Source organism: Planococcus citri, chromosome 3 (assembly GCF_950023065.1).
Source record: "Planococcus citri chromosome 3, ihPlaCitr1.1, whole genome shotgun sequence".
Taxonomy (NCBI): Eukaryota; Metazoa; Arthropoda; class Insecta; order Hemiptera; family Pseudococcidae; genus Planococcus; species Planococcus citri.
The window spans coordinates 30777870-30801190 of NC_088679.1; the positions used below are offsets into that span (position 1 = coordinate 30777870).

General features: G+C 34.8%; 1 protein-coding gene across 3 annotated transcripts in view; it reads left to right on the forward strand.

The window, feature by feature from the left end:
- The window catches only part of LOC135838653 (neuropeptide Y receptor type 2-like), a 147097-nt gene that overhangs the window by 67015 nt on the left and 56761 nt on the right, over positions 1–23321 (forward strand). Inside the window, exon 1 of one of the 3 annotated variants that reach the window (XM_065354376.1) lies at positions 6374–6632. The exons of 1 other annotated variant lie outside the window; for it this stretch is intronic. The gene's annotated coding sequence lies outside the window, so the exon portion shown is untranslated. Of the gene's footprint in view, positions 1–6373; positions 6633–6776; positions 7012–23321 lie in introns of those variants that run through there. One more of the 3 variants, XM_065354374.1, reaches the window with a different exon arrangement.

Sequence of the window (23321 nt, forward strand, 5' to 3'; positions counted from 1 at the left end):
CGTTTTGTGTTTAGAAGTGTTGTAGACCCTGCTCTCTTTTTACCAAACACCCCAACTTGAGTAGAATACGGTAGCGTTGAAGCGTGTGCATCGCGTAAAATCGGCTCGAAGCCTTTAAAACTCTGTTGTAAATTTCAAATGCTGCCACATATAAGGCAATCTGCTCGAGAACAAAAATTTATTACCTTTCCGAAAGCAAGATTAATTTTGTAACAAGTAAATTGTAATCTAAAACCATACGAATCGGTGTTTACGCCATAAATATCGTGAATGCTCGACATCGACTTGAGTTCTCGAATTAAGTAGTTCATATTGATGTTGAAGTTCGATTTTTCTGAGCCTAAATGAAAATTTGCTCAAAATAACTCAATAACATCTTCAAACTGCCAGAAAATTTTGATTTTCGTACTTTCATAACTCGAGTAGAACATTACTGACAAACAAAAACATTAAGATAAGTTGCCTATACTTTAACTTGAAGGAAATTTGGCAACTCTGAAGAAATCTCTAAAAATATTTGGATCATGTAAACGATGCACCAAACCCAAGAATAAGATGACAAATTGCCTATTTTCAAAATTGAAGGGTCAAACTTGATTCAAAATTTCCAAATTATATGATCCAAACATTTTCTTTTTTTTTTGAAGATTTAAAAATTTTATTTCCTCAACAAACCAGTATCATGATTGACCATCTAAACCTTCATGAAAGAAATTATTTTCTTTTCAATTTCTTCTCGCAATTTGTAGCAAAAAAGAACGAAAAGAAGCTCAAAACAGGTAAACATCATAAAAGTTTCTCAATAGTATAAGTACAGGTCCTTTAACCGGATATCAGCATACGTCCGATTCACCACCTTCTTTCCTTTTATTCGCTATTCGCCTTGAACCAAATAAAAACGGGTAAAATACCTAATCTAACATACGGAAGTTTATAGAAACCTACGTGTAGAATTTGCTCGGCGAAGATTTGAAATTGGAAATGGAAGCCAGAGGAATTGCTGAATTTGCGAGGCTGCGAAGTAAAGATAAGAACACGAATCAAATGCAACAGCTAACAAATACGTTGTCGTTATTTTGAAAAAGCAACTAACATTCACCAATTTGAGAAAGTTTTCGTACTTTTACATCGCGTGGTTCTTTTGCTAATCGATTGCGGAACATTTTAATCCCACTTCAATATTTTATCAAAAAGAGAAAATGCACCCCACGAGATGATTTTCTTTCACACGATGGTTTAAAAATATTCGGAACGTTATCAACAGGGATTTTATTGCAAAGAAAAATCGCTCGTAGTAAAAAAAAATCGTTTTCCTTTCCAAAACCGTTCTCTCATCGCAGCGTAAAACTAAATAGGTACCTACCTAGTAGATAAGTATAATTTTACCAATTGCGATACACCACTTAGTTGACATGCAAAAGTGCTTAATCAAAGACGTGACATTTTTGTAGACGAATAAATTCATAGCTATACGGCGACGCAAATGTGGATTGGTATCTGTATCTCCTGTTTCTCTACCTATACGTTAAAGTTTATCGGCCAGCTTTATGACCGATGAATAATGCTGGGTATCCGGTGTACGTACGTAGACGTTACCTATATATTAAACAGATTATAAAATATGGAAAAAATAACTCGTTACTCGAATCACATTCTAATTCTATATGCAGCTGCAAAAAAACCAACGAAATGTACCCTCATCCACGTCGAAAATATATATACACGCCAAATGCACGTAGAAAAATCAAAAAGGAATTTGCTATCGTGCTCGCGTTTACGTTCCAGTTTATTTAGCCTCAATGACGCGTTTCGCTGGGTTATCTGTGCAAAAAATAGCAAAGATATAGAAGAGATTAAACGACGAAGTCTCTGTGCGAGTTTTCCTTTTGCAAAGGTTTTAAAATATTGACCTTTTTTTTATTATTGCCATTATTATTTTCTGATATTTGATTTTAAACAATTGAATTCAAGTCTTGTCTCACTTTGTAAATTGAAGATGCCCTCAATTTCCTAGAATAATTATAATTTTTCCAAAATCCAAATTTAAAGATAGGTACAGAGATAGACTGAAACAAAATGCCAAGTTGATAGAAAGCGGTAAAATTCTGTCCCCTGAAAAGTTTTTCAATTACTTCCTCCTCAATTTCTTTAGAACTCTCCCGCACACAGGAGTACAAGGTGGAACTTATACACCACGATAAAATCGGAGTGAAATATGGTCAGATATCAAGAGGGTTTTCGATTTTGAAAATTTTTTTTAGCGAGAATAACACCTTAAGTTGTCTATGGTCAAAAACTGAAATTTTTGTGAATTTTTGACAATCGACATTCGCTATCTTCAGGATGCTGAAATCGGTCTCTCACTCAAATTGAGCCGAATGTAGTTCAAAACAAAGATTACCGTACTTTTGATGCAAAAATTCACCTTAGAAGACCTCTTACCCTCATTCCTTTCAAAGATATTGCCCACCATACAAAACTTCAAAACTTCTAATTTTGAAATTTTCACAGATCATACGCATTATGTAGGAGTATAAGTTATACAGTAAGTTTTTGAAATCCCCCCCCCCATTCTTCTCAGTTTTTTGCGAGTTGACAATTTTTACGTTTTTTTTTTTTTTTTTTTTTAAGTAACTTGAGGGAAGGTGACATGTTTTGATTTTTTTTCCAGTGGATGTAACACGGTCAAAAATAAATTAACGTGTAACAAAATCGTGTATTTTTCAGATGACCACCACGATAAACCTGATAAAAACATATGTGACCCGCTCTGACAAAATCGACCACTTCGACGAAAAAAAGTGTCCAAAATAATGACAATTAAAATGAGTTTTAAGGGTTGAAAGATCAGATTTTTGAGAAAAAAAAAACATTTTTTGAAATTTAGTCAAAATGGTCGATTTTGTCAGAGCGGGTCACATATTATGTACATTGCTCTCCCACTCTTTTAAAATTTTTTTTTAGACCATTAGAATTATGGAGGTATAGTTTAATGTGGGGATGCGATAAAAAAAGGCTATTGAAGAGAAATTCTTTGTGGAAGATAGGGAGGGGGAGAGATTTTTGACATTGATTTGATGTTTTTCACCCGGGGGGGGGGGTGTTTCCGAAATTTGCGTAACGCTGATTGGAAAGACGGGTCTATGACCTTAAGAGACCAGGCAAGTGGACAGACGTCCTTGAAAAATCAAACAGATGGGTCAATGACCTTAGGTGACCAGTGCGACAGACAGGCTGCTATGAAAAGCTGGGTAGGTAGGTCAGTGACCTTGTGAGGTCAGAAAAGTAAACAGACCTACCTTGGGAAATCAGATAGACGAGTGAATGGTCTTTAGAGATCAGACAGACAGCAAATGACCTTAGAAAGCAAGCAAGTAAGGTCAATGACCTTCAGAGGTCAGAAAGGTGGACATGCGACTTTGGAAAGCAGAACATATTGGACAATATTACACCTTGAGATGCCAGGCAGGCAGGCAGACGACTTTGGGAAGCCATTCTGACAGGTCAATGACCTTAAGTGGTCAGACTGATAGTCGTACGACCTTGAAAATCGAGGAAGACAGGTCAATGACCTTCGAGGACCAGACATACGGACGAGCTTGAGAGGCTAGACAGACTGACAGACAACTATGAGAGACGGTACAGGTAGGTCAGTGACCTTAAGAAGCTGTTCAGTCAGGTCAATGGCCTTAGGAGGCTATAGACTCATACATACGAAGTCAATGACCTCCAGAGGTCATACAGGTAACATACGACCTTGAAAAATCAGATCGTAAGGTCAATGACCTTAAGTGGTTAGACTGACAGACATACGACCTTGAAATTTGAGGAAGACATGTCAATGACCTTCGAGGACCAGACAGGCAGATGAGCTTGAGAGGCTAGACAGACTGACAGACAACTATAAGAGACTATACAGGTAAGTCAGTGACCTTAAGAAGCCGGACAGTCAGGTCAACGACCTTACGAGGCCAGAGACTCATACATACGAAGTCAATGACTTTCAGAGGTCAGACAGACCTTGAAAAGTCAGATCGTAAGGTCAATGACCTTTAGAGGTTAGACACTCAGACACACTTTGGGAAACCAGACAGACGAGTTAATGACCTTTAGAGACCAGATAGCCAGTAGATGACTTTGGAAATCAAGACAGTAAGGTCAATGACCTTTAAAGGTCAGATAGGCAGATGGACGATATTGGATAGCTAGATTGACTGGTAGACAGAAGACCTTGGAAAACCAGGCAGACAGGTAAAAGACCTTAAAACAACTAACACAGTCAGTCAGACGACTTGGGAGGCTGGACACATGGGTCAATTACCCTAATGGAGCAGACAGTCAGACAGGCGACCTTAGGAAGCCAGAGAGAGAAGCCAAATGGCTGAAAACCTGGTCCTTAATAATAACAATACATCTTAGAATCTTAATTATTCAGCTTGCGTTATATTGATGTACGATACAAGCGACTTGTTGTTGATTGATGATTTGGTGTGTTAATTAAAGCAGTTGGCAAAACTGAATCAGCTCGGAAACAAGCGAATAGAAATAATGTATCAGAAATCAATAATGAGATTCATGTAGGTATGTAAAATAGAAGGAATCATACCTGATCACCCTTGCAGGGGGGTCGAGGAGGCAGCTGTTCAATGAAGCGCTGGTAAACTAACCCAATCAGATTAAGGGGATATTCTCAATACACCAAATTTTCTCATAGCATAACCAAAATGCCTTAATTTTACATTAGTCTTATGGGACGGAATGGGACAAACTTTAATGTTATAATTTAGAGCCGCGGGATGCATGGAATGGGCTCAAATTTGAAATACATGTTTTTCAAGACATTTTGATGAATTCTGTGCATGCATTTGTCTGTACGTTGAATAGTTTTTCAGTAAATACAGTTTCAAGAAATGTTGGATTTTTCTCAAAAAGTCCAACATTCCATTAAATCGTATTTTTTCGAGAACTACTCAACGTATCGACAAATGCATGCACAGAATTGTTCTAATCGTCTTGAAAAACGTATTTATACCAAATTTGAAGCCATAAATTCCATGCACAAATGGCTCTGAATTATGTGTTTGAAGTTTGACAGGCGGACAGATATACTAAGTACCATGTATTGAGAATATCCCCTTAAATTTTAGTTAGCCTAAATTACTCGTGTTCGTACAAACACAATCTGACCGGAGTTGTGCTTCAAGGTGCGGAAGATCTCAGCATAAAGCTCAGGCATGCTTAGGATCAGGTTGAAGGCTTGGTCTGGGTGATCTTGTCTGATCGAGCATCTAACTAATCATCAAATCTAGCAATACCTCGTGAAAAACTCTAGGACTTTCAATTCTCACCATAACACAATCAATTTTTGTTCAACTAATTATCGAAATGGTCTTTCCAACATATTTTAAGAAGAAAAAAACTCAAAATCCTTTCATGATCTGTACAAAAGAAGCAACCTAACTACCTTCATTCGAGTTGAGAACCAAAACAACATCGCAAGTAAAATAAATAATGAAATACTTCAAATTAGAAGAGAATTTATATGGAAACAAAATACCTGCTTCCTTTTTGGCTTTTTTTCAAGGTAAAAAATGACTTTATTTTAACGCCATTAAGGATCGCAATACGTTACTCGGCTGGATATCATTACTACATACCTCGTATACTTACGTTTAGTTGTGTGCAAACTGCAAAGGTATGGTACGTCCACACGTTATGTACCCAGTATGATATAAATTTATTATTTTCGTTCCGATACGTAAATCTTAGTACTTAGCAATATGCGATTCCCCGACGCCACGACGCGTCGAGCTCGCTGGAGCGTAACACCTTCGTATACGAGTATGTAGAAATCTTAAGAGGAAACACTTCTCTTTTTACCAAGTATTGCTATTCGTACCTACAGCGACATGTTGAATACACCTAGACCTACCATTGAGAAAACACAGAGCGTCGTCAAAGAATACATCAACATACGAGTAGACCTACCTACGAGTACATTTACATTTCTTCACATATACAATAAGATGCTGCGTATGGTAAGATGAGAATGAGATCAAAGTGTAGATGAATTTTGAATGGGCCTTGTTCGCGAGCACCGTTAACTTTAACGAAACACATCTGCGAGTAATAAAATTCAAATGGATTTCGTTGTTTGGCTACGTTCTCAAAGCTCGTCTAAGTTATTGATACCGTGCCCCGAATTTGTTTATATTACTACGGGTAATTTGCACGATTCCTGGCACCTGTTGTACGCTATGCAGGAAAACAGGGTGGGATTATGCAACCGAATGTGCTTGCGGTACCAGTATCGTCGTCGCGATTAATGACCATCGTGATTATTATGCACGAAATCCTAGATCATCGTGTGGTATTCTCATGTACCTAAGTACGATAAACGTACCCGAGCTATGAATTTTTAACCTCACAATTTCCGTGTCTACGTGTACTTACTTGGCGAATATGTGAATTTTTAACAGATACTTACTCTTTTTTCACACCTAGTGTACCTACCATCCATGTACGTAACTTTCGCGTACTCGTACATAGATAATTTGAAAAGTTGGCGAGTAATATTAGCACGACTCGATGGAGGAGAACAGGAAGGCGGTGGCGAGTTTCGGCGATAATGGGTAAGCTATGAAATCAACAATATCGGTGTCGATGTCGGAGTCGGAGTCGGTGGCTCGGTCACGCAAGCTTTTTCCAGAGTATAATGTACGAGACAAGGGTGTCGGGTGGTGCGAGTGCGAAGATGAATGCGCGCTATGCGTTTCATTGTGGCATGCTAAGTCGAGCTTGTGATGAAAGGGATGTTGTTTAAAGTTGCGAGTACTACATGTATTCGTTCATTCTCAAGTTGTGTATTTATTTTCGCTATACGTTTCGTAGACGCGTGTATTTTACGTCGCGTATTCGTATTTATTTTTTTTTTCTCAATTAAAAATGCTCTATTACCAGAGTTGAAATTTATTACACCATGTTATTATTTTGACCACCAAATTAAATCCGGTTAGTATTATTTTCAGTAATTTTTTTTTCTCGCCTTAATTGATGGCCTTTTTCCGGCGTTTAATTTTAATCGCCTCTTTGCATCCTATTCACCGATTATATCTACTCGTTGCGTGTTATTTCTACCGACTCTGGTTCACGATTTTGCCTTGTAGGTACTCAACTTTATTCCCTTTGGGTTTATTTTTTTTGGAATTTTTGCGAATAATTTTGAAACAGGTTGTTTGAGATTTTTTTCGATCCATTCGAGAGGTTCGATTTTTTTTTCTATTTCAGTTCGAAAAAAAAATGTTGATCATTACGTTCTTGGTTATTTTTTGAAAATTTTTTTCAGTTGTTAAAGATAATTTGGGTCAATTTTTACCAAAAATGTTGATGATTTTTTTGGTGTATTTTTAAATTTCTTCATCATAAGCTACATTTTTTGGGATGAAAATTGAGAGAAACCGTGAAAAAAAAAACTCCAATGATTGTGAAATAATCAAAGTTATTTGAAAAAATGTTTTTTGTACGTAAGACTTTCAAAAAATTCAAAATTTTTATAAAATTGATTTCTTTGGCCCCCAATGAGACAAATTTTGATCATTTTCTCAATTTTTAGCTTGAATCATGGGATTTCTTTAATAAAGCTCCTCAAACAATATGATCTGTTTCGAACCTCGAAATGATAGACGATTGGAAGCTACATATTTTAAAAATCATAAAGAGTCGTAAAAAAAAGGAATTGAAAATTTTAAAAATTGAATTCCATTTTTAAATTCCATTTCTGTGCAAATGTTGATTTCTTCCTTCTTTTAAGCAGTCTGAAAGTTGTCAAGGGCCATCGTTTCATTATCCTAGGTATTATCAAAAAGACCAGCAGCTTCCATTAAAGATCAAAATATGAACAGAAATTATAAAAACTTGAAATGAAAACAGGGAATTTTCATGTTCACATTTTTTTAAAAAAATGAAGTCTTCAGATATTATTATTACACTTGGGTATTTTGATCGCTCTCCGAATCTACGCAGGTGCCTCAATTTACGTATTCTTATCCATCTCGCAATTCATTACAATTTTTTCAATTAAATGAAAACAAACCTAGCAAAACTTTCAAGTTGTAAAAACTGACAATAAAATATTGTAAAATCAAATACCTACACTTGAGATGTTGGTAATTGATCATTTCCCCCATCTTTTATTGCTAAAAATTTCAAAATGAAGTGCTTTTGCTACAAACTCCAGCTAATATTACTCACCCAGATGCAAAATGTAAATAAGCTCGAGTACACTCAAGTTCACAATAATGATTATTTACTATCATTTTTTTCTTTTCTTTTTTTTTTTTTTACTTCATCGAGTTTATTAATTATTAAAACTGACTTGAATAATATGAAAACTTTTACACAGACAACAAAATGATAGCCATAGGTCGAGTAATGTTTTTTCACGTCCCATCACCGAAAGAAATACTCGTAGTTTGAAGACTTTCTTATTTGAAAACATTAAAATGAACTTTTCGCGAACATTTTCAATTGCAATAAAAACTGGAAAATTCGCCATATTGAATTTAAACGTCATCGTATATTATTAAATTTCCAACTTTGTTTCGTAATAAAGAAACGAGCAAGTACCTACCTTTAGTTCATCTGTTTATTATTATTTCCTACTTTTGAAGAGTTTTCTTTTATTTCTTTGTTAAAATGGCAACATACTCATACCTAGTTTCTTCTTTCATTTTTTTTTTTTTTTTTTGAAAAAATTGAACAGAAATTTAAATATGTAGGTAGTTTAAAATTAGTTTGTGCTGTTTTGGCTTAAACTTGAAAAACAACGGAAGGAGGGAGGTTTTTTCCCAAACTTCCTTGAAATCCGCCTATATATCTTATTTCTCTTTTGCTCGAATTTTAAGGAGAAATGATAATGTTTTGAGACTTATTGCTTGTTGAAATTTCAACATTGTTTAACTTTCCTTTACTATGACTTCTGAGGTTTTGGATTTTATTAAGTCCAAAAAAAAGTCTGTACTAAATCTAGAATGATTTATTAAATTATGTAATTTGATCGAGTGTTGTATTTTTTTTTTAACTTCTCAATTAGGTATTTGTGTCTCTCCCTCGCTTCCCATGAAAATTTCTCTTTTGCATTTATTCATGTATCAAATAACAGAAAATTGTTTGTATCATACACAGATGAATCAAATCAACATTTATTTAAAAATACAATAGACAAAATCTCAAGTCCTGAATTCCGCTCTTCAATTTTTTGAAAATTTTTTGAAATTCATATTTCGCTCAATTTTTTATGATTACCTAAGTCAAAATTTATTTACTTAATTAAAGTAGAATAATTACATAATTTGAGATTGGCCAAATTTCTATCTTAATTTGGACTTTTTAATTCTACAAATATTATAGTGAAGATTTCAGACCTTTCTGAAACTTCAACAAGTTTGTGGGATTATTTTCAGAAAAATCTCAAAAACACGAATTAAAAAAAATTGAGCATCCCCAAACCAGGTTTGAACAGATCTAATCCGAGAAAAACTTGTGTAACAGTGGGGTTAGGAGGAGCTGCTAGAAGAAGGGATTATGATTATTTTCTCCTAAGGTGGTTTTCTGAGAAATCTTCCTTTGAGAAGGAACATTTTCCAAATTATACCTGGCTAGCTCTAGAATAGGCAATCCTTTCTACCTCAATGAACACAGTGAGAAGTTACTATACTATAAATAAAGAAAGCCTTCTCGAACCAATTATTTATGGTTTTTATTTACAGATGTAGTAATTGAGCATATTATACCAACTAATTATAATTGCTTATAATTAATCTGTGTATGAGATAGGTACACAATACAGGGTGCCCAGAAATATCGAGCACCCCTAAAAAAGTTTTCTACTAAAATACTTTGGTTGCGGTCACAGTGAATGATAATAATGATAGCACACGATTGGTTGTTGGACTGGAGAGATAGCATTCCACCAATCATATGTATCTATTTCGCGTTGCCAACCTATATTTTTAATGAAAAACTTTCTTTGGGGTGCTTAATATTTCTGGGCACCCTGTACAAACTACCTATCTTCTAACTCTACAAGTAGGTAACTTAAAACATCCACCGGCAAGCCTGGCAACTTATTATAAATTGAGTTGTAAGTATTTAAAAGAATACGATGTAGTTGCATTCTTTTAGTCTCAAATGCTGAGGTAATTAACACATCATCACCTAGCACTTGGAAGATTAGATTAATTAAAAGGCAGAGTAGACAACACTAGTGTGAATCCAGCATACTTGGCAATAGTATACTTCGTAACATAAAATAAGTATAGCAAAGTACTCAGATGGCCTTTAGGACGTCATCTTCATTACTAAATGGGCACTATGTAAGGGTGAACGCAACCCCGGTAAAAGAATTAAACAATTTACCATAGATGATGAAGATACGCATAGTTTAACTGTACACATTGTTTGCCTCTCCCTGGCGACCCCAATAATAGTTGCTTCAGCAGGTATGCTTATAGTGGATCCATTTTTGTAGGGTTATCCACTCGATTGTCCGGAATTCAATCAAAGATGGGCCAATAAAGTACCACAATCTTATGAGGAAATTAACGAAGTATCGCGTTATAAGAGCCATGACCTTACAAGGAAATTAACGAAGTGTCACATTGCAAGTACTAATTAAACCATCTAAAGATGGGTAAAACACATGTAGGGAGTATGGAACTAGCCACACCAGCCGATTAAATATTTACCGTGACTGACATTTATCTGGAGAGCGCGAGTGTCCTGGAACAAGTGATTTTTCTAGCATCACAATCCTTGCAACAAGGCTCGGATCACGAGTACATTATGTAGCTTATAGCTCCTCCCACAGGATGAGTACCATAAGCCACGCTCATAGAGAAATTACGCTAATAACTACTATAGCCGAGCAGGGCATAATTATCCGCTCATCACACTTGAAAACTCTTATCTGATTAGTTCTGATCAGATTCGATTGAATCCATGCAATAAATACAGATCTGATCAGTTCTGATCTGGTAGTTCATTAATCAGAATTAGGTCTCTCCAATGGATCTGATCGAAATTGTGATCTGACCAGATCTGATCAGCTCCAATCTAGAAGAGGGTTCAGAGGTTCCCAAAATCATGCAAATCAATTTGTTTTCGGCAAAAATTATTAAACAGAAAAAATTGTTAAATTCGGTTCGAATTTGGATTGATAGTGTACTTAATTGGGTGTACATCTTTCATGATATATCGCAAGAAAAAAAATATTTCGGCCCAAATTGACCAATTTAGGAGGGAAAAATCGTGAAACAAACAGTTTTTCGCATTTTGAAGGTCTACCACCTACATAAAAAAATGCTGAAAAAAATACAAGGTTGTGCATCTACATATATGAGATACGCAATATATCTTATCCTCTACAATAAGCTCTTTATTTTGGTGCAAATTTTATAGTAAGTACCTTCCTAATAATTACCTACGAAGATTTTTTTCAAAGGCATTCGAATTATTCCACGACAATTTGATCGACATATGCTTACTATCGCGAATAACAAAAGCAGAAGTACTTAGCCAAAGAAACCAAAAAATGTCTTGTTAGGGTATAGTTATCCAAAAAGAATAATCAGCCATCAGGCAATTAGCACAAAATTATCGTCTTTTAAAAAGAATACCTACATTGAAATTGAAATTTTTCGATAAATTTTGTAAGCTCAGTCCACCTTTACAATTGATCGTTTCACAATTTATCTAGAGCTCTTTATTTTTCCAGACCTCCAGGAAATTGCGTCCCAGGACGCATTGCCCGGATGACTCCCTTCTGAGTGGCCCAGTAACCTTCTCAACACAATTCTAATGAAAAACTGTTTGGGAAGTTTTGGAAAGAATTCAAATTTACGAATAAGTTCGAATACAACCGTGAAAATACCGAAATTCAATTTTTTTAAAAATTTTGTAGTGTTACATCAACTACTTTTTTTTTGTGAAAATAATTCTTCAAGTTGAAACCATTAAAAAACAGAAACATTGTTCGAACATTTGCAATAAGTAGGTACGTACCTGCTTGTACTTATCATTCTCACCTTTTAGTGCGCGACCGATAAAAATTCAAACATAAACCTTGAAAAAATACATTGGTGAACCAAAATTTAAATGCATAAATAATCTAAATGAAGTACTTACCTAGATAAACAAAAAATTTCGATTTGACTGACTGAACACAGTAAAATATAGTTGCCATAAATTGTCCTTTGTTCATTCAGCACTGTCTTATATTTGTAATTTCAAATTAGTATTCATTTTTCTTTTAAATCTGCCACAAAATGAAGTTAAATGGAATATACGAGTATTTGTTACTCGTTCTAATAGTTATTTTTTTCCCGATAATATCAATTGAAGGATGCCGGGGTTTTGGAGAGCGTTGCAACCAACATCAAAATGATTGTTGCAATTCCTATCTTTGTGAAGCCAGACGTGCAGGCTTTGGTGATGATCTTCGTGTTGATCTCGACGCTCATTGCTATTATTGTTAATGAAAGGCTTCAAACAACCGAAATTTACCTTGAAAATTCGCATTATGGTTCATGTTCATAACTGCTTAATTGCTAATAAACCTTTTCATTGACTGTTGGAGTTGAATTAATATTTTTACACAGGTATGTTCTCATTCGAGTGCTCTTTTAGCAGATGAACGTGGTTTTTGATAATAACATACACTTATCGAAATGTTTTTCACGCTCTACGATGATACCTGCATTTTGGTACAAATTTTGTAGTAAGTAGGTTGGTACCTACCTAATATGAAGATTTTTTCAAAAAAAATTTGAGTTATTCCACATCATTTCAATAGACGTGATAACCTGTATATTTTTGAGTGTTTACTCTCGAGAATGACAAAAGCAGAATAATTAGACATGAGAAACCGAAAAATGTTTTCTTATAATCATCCACAAAGACCAATTAGGCAATTAGCACAAAATTCCTGCAACGTTTCACGTTTCATTATTACATAAACCACAGCGCAAATCATTATGGTCCATTCTACCACGTTATCATCACATAATAAACGCCATTGTTCGGTGTAAAATCATCTTCGATGAGGAACTTTCGACAAATCTAGGTAAATGAAGCCTGGTCTTATAATTTCATCATTTAACATGATCGAATTTCACTTTTAAAACAACATTCAATGATATTTAAATAAAAACGTGAAGTTCTACCGAAATGCATGATTCTCTATACATTACTTACTCGAACTGGTTACCTCAATGATAAAGATTGCATCTCTGAAAGAAGTGACCCAAATGTTTCGTTTAAAAGCTGAAAATGCCGGTTTGCCCAGAAGATATGCTTCAAAATTTTTTTAAAAAGCTCTACAAATGGTCCTTGGTAGTGTCTAACGATCCCTATTCGTTTGAAAAAAATCGGATGAAAACTGCCAAAGTTGGAAATTTTGAAGCGAATTTGCAATTTCGCCCCATTTGAGGAGGTTATACATGTGAATTGGCGATCTAAAAAGTTTGGACCTATAAGACACAAACTCCGCTGGTTATAGTTTCAAAATCAATTAAATCAAAACTTCCATGAATTAGCAAAGTGTGTGTTATTTAAATTTTATTATGAATTCGAAAATCAAAAATCTAATAAACTCCATTTTTGATGAGAAGGAGGGGAGAGAAGGAAATTGAAAATTATTTGTCTTGGGATAGTTTCATTAAAATAGATACCCAAATGGTATTACACTATTAACTTATATTTAGATAGTAAAATTTAAGGAAAATGGTATAGGTATAAAAATCTAAACTCTTAAATTTGGTTTAAAAGTAGGTATACTAAAAATCAACCCCTCGAATCGATTGCGATCATTTCCGAGTCGATCTGAAGCCTCTAGCAGAATTTCGCTTTTCCCCAGCTCACTGGAGTTGCTCCAGAAGGCAATACATTTGCAAGTTGTTGAATCGCAAATCTGAGGTGACAAGTTCAAACTTGTAAGTATTTTTTGCAAGTTGAATATTCCATATTTTTGAAAATTCACTTGGAAGTAACAGTAAAAATTACTTCAACAATTGTGTAGGTAATTTTTATTTGGACATAATAGTAAAAATTATCTTTATAATTGTGTAATTTTTACTTGGATAGGATAGTAAAAATTACCTTTACAATTGTGTAATTTTTATTTGAACAGAATATTAAAAATTTACTACATATCAGTAAAAATAGTAAAAATTACTTTGAATTTTGTAAGAAAAAAATATACTAGGTATACAGAAAAGTAATTTTTACTATGAGATTAGTAAATTTTATCACGAAACTGATAAATTTTACCCAATTCTAGGTAAAATATATTTCTTGGCTGACATTTTTTTTTACTGCTCGTGAGAAAATGATTAGCACTGATTACCTAATCTGATCGGAACTCTAATCTGATTAGATTTAGTCAGATTCGATTGAATCTAAGTATGGCAATATACGGATCTGATCAATTCTGATCTGGTAGCTGATCAATCAGGTCTGATCAGATGTATTCAGATGTGGTAAGATCCAATTAGGTCTCCTCCTCCCCCTCCCCTCATCTATAGATAATCCTATCAAAACTTCGATCTGTCCAGATCTGATCAGCTCCAATAATTTTCAACTGGATGATCAAATATAGGGTGCCTCTTCTGTTATTTATCTCTTTTTCAGTTGGATAAAACAATAATTATATAAGAGCAATTTGACTTTTAACCAAGTTCAAAATATTATGTTATTTTGCCATTTTATTGTCTGCTGCTCACGTCACTTCATAAAAACTTTTGTTCTCTTTTACTTCGAAACTCCCCTATCACCAGTCACTTCCATCCAAAAATGTATAAAACAAACTTAAACTCGCTTTAAATACCTATGTAGTTTTACGTGAGTAATGAAAATACGAATATCAGATGTTCACCTTGAAAATTTATAATAACTTTACCTTCGAAAATTTCACAACGATTTAGTACAAGGTGAGTGTATAGACAAAACACCAATCCGGATAGCATAGGCTTTTGACCACGTTATACGTACATATGTATTAGTTAATGTTCCAAAAAACACGGTTCAAAGCTCTCTCTCATCTCCCACATTATATTTAAATTTCAACGAAGAAAAAACCAAAATCCGGTCTATAGCTGAGTGAACAATGTTTGATTTCGACGCGGTTCGAAAAGTTTTCTTGGAATAGGCATCACATTCGGGTGGTGTTTTTGCTCGCAGCTTTGTTAACGTATTTTATACGTACCGCTTAGCTCGAGTTAGTTTTTCTAATGTTATAAAGTCTACAAAAGGGTTGGATAAAATTTCAACTAACACATTGGCTCGATCGCAACACGGACGAGTTTTTGTCGGCGTTTTTAGATAAACATTTGGTGTTTGTGTTTTACAACGCCGAGTGTATATTATCGAATGTTAATATTGTTTTGTATACGAGTATTCTTCTGGCCATGGCCATCGCGTGCGTGGCTTTTTGTATTGAAAATAGCAAATTTATTGGCAATTACGTACTAGAACGTAGGTCGTCCAAAAGTATGTTGTTATTAGCGATGAGCAAAATTCGCTAAAAATTAAACGTCGAAGCGAGCTTTTTATCGCGCACTAGTATCGAAATTAAACGCCAAAACGGGGAGATCTTTTTTGCAATGTAAATCACCATGCTATATAACTCTCTCGTATTAATTGTCGTAATCGATTAATGAAATCGCGCGCCACACCGCCAGTCTCGTAAAACTACGTAAAGCCAAATCATCGTGGAAAAATATCGCGTGTTTTTCCGAAACTAATGGCTGGAAAAAAGTCAAACTTATCTGAATTTCAAAACGATGTGTCAGAAAGTCGTAAAACTTTGCTAAAATACGTAGAAGAAAAAACCCCAAAAAAGAAAAAAAAACTTGAAACAATTTTCCGGTTAAAGTTTATCGTTGCTAAGTTTTTTTTCCCACAACGAGTTCCGGGGATACTGAGGATCGAATATAGCGAATTAATTTCGGCCGCTGAAATTAAAACAAAAGAATCGCGAGTTGTTAATCGTCGAATTTTACGACAAAAAAGAAATTGATGGCGTTGAAAAGTGTAGTCGAATTGTCGAACATGGAGCTAAGTTTTTGTGTAAAACTCGGTGAAAAATACGACTATATTTTTAGTATATTGTTGGCGGCGTTTTTATCGGCCGGGGGGGGGGGTGTTTATCCCAAGTTGAGGAAAATACGACTGTAACATCGTGTAGCGTGTTGTAAGGGGCGTTTGCAGAAGTATCTACATTCTTCTTTATAATCTCTGTAATCTTTTGACGGAAGTGTTAGCCTACGTATTTAGAATTAGGCAAAACAAATCACTTTTTTTAAAACCACCATTCCGTAAATACAAAGGTTTATATTGGTCGTCTGTATTTTGATCACGTTTTTTTCCTACTATATGAGAGGAGGAGGAGAAAGCAGGGGTTCTTTGTTTTGGTGAAATTGTGAAGCGAATATTGCAAAAGATTCTTCAAAAGATTACGCGAATTCGTTGGGCCTGAATTAGCAATTTTTTATACGATTAGGAATGCGTAATTTTGTGCGAGGAAAAGAAGACGATGTTTTTCGGGAGATATTTCACGAAACCAGGTTACCTATCTGTCGTTTTGGAAGACCATAAATCGCGATGGAAATTTTCTCTATGAAACAGGTGTGGAAATTTTAAACTATACCGAAGCACTACCCATGCTCGGTTTAGTTTACATTTGCGCATTGTATCTTTACATCGATGGCCTTGTCAGTCAGTCTTTCATGCCACCGAAAGCTTTGTTGTGGTGAAAAATACCCTACACGTAGACAATATTGTTGATCAACACGAATTTTTTTGTTGGTGTATTGTACATTATTCTACCTCGTTTCATTGCGATCATAAAAAAATTTGAGTTTTTGTTTCCCTACAAAAATCAGAAAAAATTATACATTTTTGGTCGATTTTTTCATCGTGGTGAAAGCTCAACTTCTCATTATTAGTACAAAAGTTGAAAGCTACCATTTTAAAATCTGGAAAAATGATATGTACTTACAATGAAGATTTTTTTATGCTCTTTGCAACCAACTTTATTTTGAAAATGGGATGTCAACATTTTTGGAAGCACAATAAAGGCCTTCTTACTTATTTTGATCAAAATTGAAAAAAAAAATTAAAATAGGATCGTACCTACCTTTTTTTAAATTGATTGGTACAAATTTGATAAAAATCGACTTTTAACTCCAAATATCAGCTTATTTTTTCGAATCGTTCCCCCGATTCTTCTACGGATGCCCTCAAACATGGTAAAAGAAGTAGGTACCAAAAGATTGAAAATTATGCATTGCACAATGTTGTTTAGGTTTTCAAAGAGGTTAAATTCAATTCTGTACTCCAATGCAAAAAGGATAGAAGTCCATTTTTTTATTTTGCGCAGTACTTTTTTCAAAAGCGAATTCATCTGCACCAAATAATGCTACAGTGCTCGGAATGGTCTTGTTGTGAAGCAAAAGGTATAGGTTATCCCCAGATACTGCAGTTGTTCCCCTACTTTTATCGTGGGCCGAAGGGTGAGCATGGGAACTTATCTATATATATGGACTTCTATCCTTTTTGCATTGGAGTACAGAATTACACTCTGGTTTTTGAATAAATGTCCTCTGGCTCTCAATGTCGCACCACGTTAACTCGTTTTGATGTAAAGTAATGGGGATAAGACGGTGGAAAAATTACAAATTTTGAAGCCTGTGTTCAACCTCCTCAGTGAGGGCTCAAATTTCAAAAAATTGAATAAAGGGTACTCCCAGGTAAGATAGAGGCAAAATGGTACTAAGTACAGATAGGCAACCTGTGAGAGAATTACTTTTAGACCGGAGAGATGATGTAAAAGCTCGTTATAATGCTCTTCAACGGAATGAAAAAAAAAGTGTTATAAGCTGAAACGTTTTACAAGCAAGTGTCTCGTTTCAACGCTGATGAGTGTAATACCACGAATTCTCGTTTTAAATCAAAAAGAGCGTAATAAAAGAAGTGGAAACGTGAACTTTATTTTGAATTTGAATTTGAACAACTGTTCCAGTTGGAAATGAAAAAATCTGAAGTTACAGTGATTTTGAGGTCAGTTTTACAAAACTGTTTTCTGTGGTCAAAATTTCTCAGAAAGCCTTGTTTTTTGTTCCAAATTTTCCAAAAAGTAATCAGTTGCTTATATGTACCAAAATTTTGAAAAATGTTACTTTTCATTTTTATTCTCAAGATTATGATGAAAAATCTAAAACTCTACTCTTTTGTAAAAACTTTAGATACTTACCTGCTTTTTTTGTAAGAATTGTAATCAAGCTTCTATTAAAGTTTGATAAGGTGATAAAAAACCTTACTTTTTTGGCCAAAATCGAAAATAATATTTCCATTATTTAGGGAGGAAAAGGGTTACTTTTGCTCCCACTTCTGATTTTTGGAAGTAATTACTGGCGTTTTTCTCCCTCATAACGAAATAGTATATTACATACCAAGTTCAATAATGTGGGTGATTATAAACGAGTGCGAATTGCAGGACGAGCCGAAGGCGAGGACTGCAATTCGCGTACGAGTTTATAATCACCCACATTTTTTGAACTTGTGTGTGTAATGTATTTTATTCAATACATGCATATAAATATACACAATTATACCATCAATGTTTAGACGTGAAGCAGCGTTTTTATGAGTCGACACGACAACCGAAGTATGCGTAGTGCGTACTCGCAGATAAAGTGCGTAGCCAAAATGATAAAAGGAAAACAAGCTTAGGGCGTGGAGGAAGGGGGAGGTGGTGGATCTCCTGTTTCTGCTACAATTTTTTCCCCGTAATAATCGGACTTTGTCACCTTCCGCGTCATCCCAAACAATAGGATTCGAGCAGTGCGGCCACGTAATGAATGTTCATTATTTTCCTAGGACAATAATGTGAACATTATTTTCGTTTCATTTGGTCGCTCATAAAAACGCACTTTTCGCGTCTAGTATTGGTGGTATAATTGTGCGTTTATATGCCTGTATTGAATAAAATATATTATTGAACCACGTGAACCAGGTATTGTAAGAGTGATTTTCAACAATTTTGAATTATTTCCCTCTCTTCACTCGGGCAATAAACCTCTAAATTTGTTGAAAATGACTTTTACTCCCTAGTTGAATAAACTATGTACTATACTTGTGAGTATGAACTAAAACTGTTTTTAAAAAACATATTTTTTGGCAAAATTTTGCCATATACGTTTTTTTTACTTTTTTAAAATCAAAACTGCAAAAATTGCAAAAAAAAATGTTGTGGCCAAAATTTTCAAAAAGTGAGAATTTTTTACATGAAAGTAAGTTTTTTTGTCGCAAAAAATTGGTTTTTTGTTGTCAATGTTATGACAAAAATGTGATTTTTCCTGAATTTCAAAGCGTTAGAACGCGATTTATACTCATGACTGTGCATTGTATCATGATTAATTTTACATTGGTTTGAATGGGGTTGTCTAATAGGAACCAGAGGAAATCAGCGTTATTAACGAGCTTTTACTGTAATTCAAATAAGAAGTCTCTTTTTCTTAACTGACCTATACCAAATACTGTCAACTAACAATACTGGCAACTCTGTTGAAAAATGATGTTCAATCTTCCTAGTGGCCAGTATGTAACTAAATCTGATCAGATCACTTTGTTATGTCGTAGTGTGGTACCAGTGTTTGCCGAGAGGAACTGAACCAGAACAAACCGGAGCTCTAAACCCCTTACTTTTGGGAGAATTTTTGCGGAGCAGAACGGAACCTGGAGCAACTTACAAAAAATTTACTAGAGCAAAACCTGAACCAAACCGGAATAAAAATATGGGTTTTCAACGCTCCAACCTCACAAACTTTTTTGACCTTTAATGAATGTTTTGCATGACTGTAGTGTGAACAACATGTGCTTTTGCTGAAATTTTACCTCAATAAACCAGAAAATTATAATAAGACATGGTTAGGGTACTGCACATTGGATATGATCGACATCAGCCATTTTGGTTGTCTCGCGTCGTTGTGTACATTCATCAATAGTAAATGTTGTATAAGTGTGAGTCACCCACACTTATACAACATTTACTATCGATGAATGTACACAACGACGCGAGACAACCAAAATGGCTGACGTCGATCATACCCAATGTGCAGTACCCTAACATGGTAAATGACATGAGATAGACCATTTTCAGCTCATAAAAATTCAAATCCTGAACAGTCAAAACACCGAGTAAAACCTTCCAAATTTCATTGGGTGTTTTTGGTGCTTCTTTTATGTGAGATGGACTTAAAATTTCATTAAAACATTGAATTCAACCATTTTTCAAAATTTTCGGTATTTCAACTTCAATTTTTGCTCTGGACACAAAAATTCCGATGTACCTACTTTGAATGCAACCTTCTCTAAAACAAAAAAGAAAAGTTGGAGCGGAACAGAATGCTAAACTAGAATGGAACAATATAAGAAACCAGAACAGAATTATTTTTTATGCTGGAGCAGAACCCTGAACCTGGAACGAAATTCATTCCGCTCCACAACACTGTGTGGTACAGAAGTCTCTTGTTTCTTAACCAACCTATACACAATTGACCTGCAACTAGCATACAAAAATTCGGACCTAGCCTGGGAATCAAACCCAGGCCCTCATGGCCCTGTTCTCAGATTTGAAAAATTATGATTGATCAATGTTGGGTACCTTCAAAAAAAATTTTCAAGCGGAATTTCCACCCAAAATTGTTTTGTATGTAGTTGACATTTGATACATCTAAGAAATTAGAAAAATCGATTCTTTAAAAAATTCTAACATTCCTATTTTTTGTAAATACTTGTATTATGAGCTGTCCCCCCTCTCAAAACTTTTTTTTTTCACATAATGACTACTAAACCGAAACCATATCCATGTTTCTGGGTGAAAAAATGTTCATTATAAAAAATACCTACATTTTATCTAGACAACACTATTGCGTAAGTAGGTGGTGATTTCGAGCTGTAAACGCGAGTTGGTGTTATCTACGCCACGTAAACTCGTGGTTCGATGTTTTAGGCGAAAAGTGAAAATAATTCGATTTACCGGGGTACAAGATTTAGATGAGACAACGGCATAGCGACGAATAGGGTGGCAGGGTCGAATGTCTAGGTGAATTTGCTATGTCGCAACGTAATGAAGTTTTGGTGGTTGGTTTTCTGATGAAGTTAGTACGCGTATTTGTGGTGTCTTCAATTTAACGAGTTCCATGGTCCGATATAGGATACTAGCGAAGTATAAAGAAGTGTAAATTAATATCGCCTCGTATAATGGGAATTCTCTCGCTCAGAATCGTTTGACTTATTTTCTCCTCTTTCTCTATGCTTTGCTGTGTTTTTTTCTCTTCTGTTGTCTTTTATCTCTGGTATATAACATTACGCGAGCAAGTATCGAGGTAATTGAGTAAAAAAAACAACTAACTCGCGTTGGATTCAATTCGATGCTGAAAAACATCTACGCGAGGGTCGAGAAGTAGATGTAATAATGTAACGTTGTTGTTTTTTTTACATACCTATACCTATTACCTACTCGTACATACATGAAAGAAATCGGAGAATTTTATCGAAAAATGATCACGAGTTTTCGTTACCGTTGTAGGTGTTCTTGTTTTCCATTCTTGATTGATTATTGTTTGAATGTGAATTTTTTGCTTTTTTTGAGTCATTTTATTGGAATTTAGCGTAGTATTATTCTGATTCCCTTAACGGAAAAGTTTTCTAAAAACGCCTTCGCTTTTCGATGTTGATGATTTGTTATAAGACGAGGGCTTACCTATAGTTTAGGTATACGATTTTCTAGTCGTGGGATGTGGGTAAGTAGTTCCAACTGGCATAAGTAGGTATTTATACGTTCCAGTTCAAGTTTTTTTTCTATGTATTTGAAAGTGAATTTCACCCTCTTTCAAGCGAGTTTTTGAAAACATAATTTTATTATTTTTGTCCTTGGTGCGAGATATTTCAACATTCTCACCCAGCAGAAAACTTTATGAACTAGACACAGAGAGCAATCAAAAAATCATACAAAAAGACGTAGGTAGGTGCTGAAAATATACCATCCGATCAAATTTCAAGTGCTGAATTTAATTTTTTGATTTTCAAAAATTCTTAGGACCATTTTTCATTATAAATCAGAATTTTGATAGAATTGAATTGAGGTAATAATTCTGAAATTTGATTTAAATATAGGTAGGTATTATTTTTGACAGTTCAAATCGATTGGTAATTTCGAGCCATTTTGAAGCCTTTGGTGAATTTTTGGATTTTCTAATTTTGGAAAACTGACCATAAAAAAGTTTTTAAAACCCCCTTTTGATTGATTTGAACACACATTCTCAAAATATATTTCCACAAGTTCAAATCCATACCCATCTATAGGTGGGTAGATATCCCAACAAACAGAAATGAGGAGCTTTATATCAAAACGCACTAACGCCATTTTTTCAATTTTCTGTAAATTGAGAAAAATTGTGAAAATTGAGGAAATGGTGAGTGGGGGTCAAATGAGGTATCAATGGAAAGAGGAAGTCCTCCTGAGTACCAAACAAGCTTTTGTACAATTTGCGCAGCATGTGGGGGGCGGTGGGGGGAAAACAAAAAAATTTTAGTGCGTTTTGATCTGAAAATTTTGTTTTAGTGCGTTTTGATCTGAAAATTGGATGTTAGTGCGTTTTGATCTGAAAAAATGAGGATTTAGTGCGTTTTGATCTGAAAAAATGAGGATTTAGTGCGTTTTGATCTGAAAAATGAGGATTTAATGCGTTTTGATCTGAAAAATATTATGTTGGTATCTTGCACACAGTAGGTTAAAACTAATGAAACCATACAAATTTTTGAAAATAACAAATTGTTAAAAATATTGGTTTTTTGACTTTTTCAAACTATCATTTTAGCATTTTTAGCCATTCATACTGCACGAATGTGGTGGGGAACATTCTTGTAGGTGATAAAAATTGTGTAGAAGTCGATTAGGATGATGTCGGAGCATCAAACTGCAGTGTTACCACACGCAGAACAAAAATTACAAAAAGTGAAGTGGAGTTAGTGCGTTTTGCTCCAAAATGGAGACAGATGAGTACGTTTTGATCTGAAAGCAAAACTTCAAGCGCCATTTTAAGGTATCAGGAAGGCTTAATTCGTTCTAACGATGGTTGCAATCGATTCCCCGTTGAATTTCACGTAAGAATCCGTATGTAACTCATTTTTTTCAAAAATGGCGTTTAGACTATATTCTAACCCCCAAAAAAGCGATTCTGTTAATCAAATCGGGGAAGTGA